This window comes from Pteropus vampyrus, unplaced genomic scaffold, assembly GCF_000151845.1.
Source record: "Pteropus vampyrus isolate Shadow unplaced genomic scaffold, Pvam_2.0 Scaffold72, whole genome shotgun sequence".
NCBI classification, from domain to species: Eukaryota; Metazoa; Chordata; class Mammalia; order Chiroptera; family Pteropodidae; genus Pteropus; species Pteropus vampyrus.
The window spans coordinates 1,377,944-1,381,482 of record NW_011888853.1 but is presented as its reverse complement, the minus strand read 5'-3'; positions in this window follow the sequence as shown (position 1 = coordinate 1,381,482).

The window sequence follows — 3,539 nt, the reverse complement described above, 5'->3', positions numbered from 1 at the left end:
ATGGTGGATTGTGTTATGTGAATTTCACATTTTAAAAAAGGGGGAGGGGGGAAACCTAGAGTGACAGAAAGCAGCTCAGTGGCAGCCAGAGACTGGACGTGGGGATGGACGTGTACTGACCGCCAAGGGGAGCAGAGAACTTCCCAGAGCAAAGGACGGTTTCCATATCGTGAGTGTGACGGTGGCTTCGCAGCTGCATCCACGCTCCAAAACTCATCAAATTGTATACTTATATTTAGCAAATTTCATTTTTTTTTTTTTTTTATAAATTATACCTCAATAGAGCTGATTAAAAAAAAAAAAGTTATCGCACGTACGGCCTGGCAAGGAAGTGAGGTGGGCGGACCCATCCAGTTCTGAGCCAGGAGCATCCCCCGTGCCCCACCCTCAAGCGTGACAACCAAAAAATGTCTCCCACCATTGTCAAAGGTTCCCAGAGGGCAAAATCACCCCTGGACTAGACATACAGCAGGTCTTCTCTCCTGTCTTCCGTGTCTCCAGACTTCCCTTTTATGTGTTCCATCTGCTTCTGGAGAATGTGTTTAGATTCGCACCTTCTGTTTCAGTCACTGTTCTGCTGTTTAGCACAACCATTACGTTCATGATTTCAATTATTTTTTTTCTCACTTCCAGATGTTCTATATCGTTGTTTTTCAAACCTTCCAGGTTAATTTTGAATAGTCTGCTTGCTTTGTCATATTTTCAATGCCCTCTTTTGTTTCTTTAAGTCTATAAAACACACTTTATGTTTTTCATCAAATCATTTCGACATCAGAAACCTTTGGAGAATTAAATCTATTGTTTGGTTCTGCTGACTTTCCTTGATGGTGACTTATGTCTTCTGTACTCAATAATATTATGCCGGGATCTTGCATTTAGCTAAATTTAACCTGCAGATTGGGAAAGCTTCTGTCCAGGAAGCATTTGTGTTTGCTTCTGCTGGTCGTCAAGGGCTGATAGTCACATGGCGCCATTTTAAATTTAATTTTTCCTGCTTCGGATTTCCTTAACTATGTGTAAATTTGAATCCCAGCCCTGTACTTTAGTTCCCAAAAGATACTATTATCACGATCGTTAATAACTTTTTCTACCTGAAGCTGCAATGAAGATAGGTTTTTATTAATATTTTAAAAAATCATTTCTCTTTGCTCACGAATAGGTCATTTCCAGCCTACCATTCTCCTGGGGACACGGACCCTTTCAGAATTCCCATCTGACCTGGTGTGTCAGGTCCTGCTGCTCCTCATGTCCAACGGTCTGAGTCTAATGGTCCCCCAAACTCTGCAGTTATTCCCAAAGCACCGGCCACAGCTTCCTCTCTGGTGTCACTGTTAACTACTTATCTGGGGTTTCGGTTGGCTCGTTTGGCCTTTGGGGAACCTTAGGTTGGTTGCTGTCGAGTTCCTTCCTACTCTTTGCATCCTTGTCTCAGCATTGTCTTCATCCTGTGGCTGGTTCCCCCCTAGGGAATCTATAGCAAATCATAATCTCATCCAGATGCAGGACTTCTGAGAAGGAAAATCAGACCATCTCTCCTGAGAAAGTACCAGGTCTTCCCTGCTATTTCATTGGCTGGTTCAGAGTCAAGTGACCACCTTTAAACCAATCACTGGCAGGGTGATTGGGACCCTCTTGCAGCTGGGACATCCTTCCCTGATGTGCAGTGGGGAGGGAGGCTCCATCTTGTGAGAGTGGCAGTTGGGGAGGAGGTGACCAAGGCATCTGCCACAGAAGCCTCCCTAGAAGCCCTCTGTGTTCTCTGACTCATCTCGTGTGAACTGGACACACAAGCTCCTTGCTCTCACACCCACCTCTCAAGCTGGGGTTCTCTGTGGCCCCCACGTTATCTCAGGAACTTGACGCTTTCCTCTTCCCGCTTCCCAGCTCAGTCTCCTCCAGTGTTGACAGCAACGTCCTACTGCAAACAGAAGGCTCCATGAGGGGCCAAGCTCCTCACAGCCCACGTCCTGCATACGCGATCATCCTCTCCAGGTTCTAGGGATAAACCCTGGTGACTGAGGCCCTGGCCGAAGGCGAAGGCGGGAGGGGAAAGGATTAAGACTCGATTCAGCTGCTAATTACTCTCCTAAATCTTCTAGACTTATTGGGCAACAACTGGCCCTCAAGTGCTCATGGGCTTTAGCTCAGCTCTCCTCCCTGTTCCAGGGAGAATATGTCTTCACCCGAGGACATCCTCAGGTGACATCAGCCAAAGGGCGATGGAGCACGGCTGGCACAGGCCTGGGAGCAAGAGGAAGCAGAAATTCTGCAAACGCAGCCCAGAGTTCCCAGCCAGGAGGGCCTCTGCATGTGATGGCAGAATCTACTTCGACCCTTTGACAGAGATGCCTCATTGAACCTCAGAGCCGTCACCGCTTGTCTGTTAGTGATCAGCTATGTGCACAGAGCGGCCAGAGGCAGCACAAGATGCCCTCTGCCACCTGACTCTCAGGTTTGTGCAGGAACTTGGATGTGTCTTCCGGTGTCTCATTTGGTGATGTGTGCCTGTTGTGGACCCACACCGCCCAGCATTGAAAACAAAAATGCTCTGCCCTGGTACCCTGGTGTTACCAGGGTAACAGGGAACTGACGGCCTCTCTGCACCTCGCGGCCACAGACTCTCTCCTAGCACCATTAGTGTCTCTACCATCCATCCAATGACATCGACGTTCCAAAGATAAGAAGCAAATATGGGAAGGGGAAAAAAAAAAAAACAAAAAAAACCCGTTAATGTGCCCTAATTATCAAACAGGAAAGATGGGCAGAATCTTCACCTCGAAGACTTGACCACAAAGAGAAAACAGGGAGACCTTGGAGAGGAACGGCAGCTGGCCAGGGACAAGAGGGAGCTGTGACAGGGAGTCGGAAGTGACGGTGCGTGATGGGGGGTTGCCACATCCCACAGTGTTTACGCGAGAACTTCGCAGGCCTTCTGCTCGTTATACCTCCAAGATAAAGCTCACGGCCGAGTTTCTACCACTCTCTGAACCCGGTTCTGAAAGTTTTCTGTCAGTATTTCTTCCTCTGATATTTTTGTCACCATTGTCTCTTCTAACCCTTGAAATTAAGACACAAACTGGAGAGGGAGGAGGAGAAGGTCGAAGAAAGAGAAATACCCAGGAGATCTGGGGTGGAGATTTGGGAGCTGGGTGACCAGGACCCACTCTGAAAAGGTCGCCACAAGCCACACAGCCCCTCGGAGATATGGCCGGTCTGCACGGAGCATGCCGTAAGTGTCAAATACACACTAGGTGTTGGCGACTTGATACGAAAAAAATTAAAATTTCTCTAATATCGTTGAAATATTTTGAGTTTAATCAGATAGGCTACTAAAATTAATTTCACCTTTAAAAAGTGCTTTTAGGTGGCTACTAGAAAAATTTATATTACACGCGTGGCTTCCATTATATTCCTATTGGACAGTGCTGGGGCGAGTTCGCACGGGGTTGGGATTTGCTGCCTTTTATACATCAGGCGGTGCGGGGGGCGGGGGACAAGGGGCGGATTCAGAGGCTGCCCCAAACCCTGCTCCTTCCCAG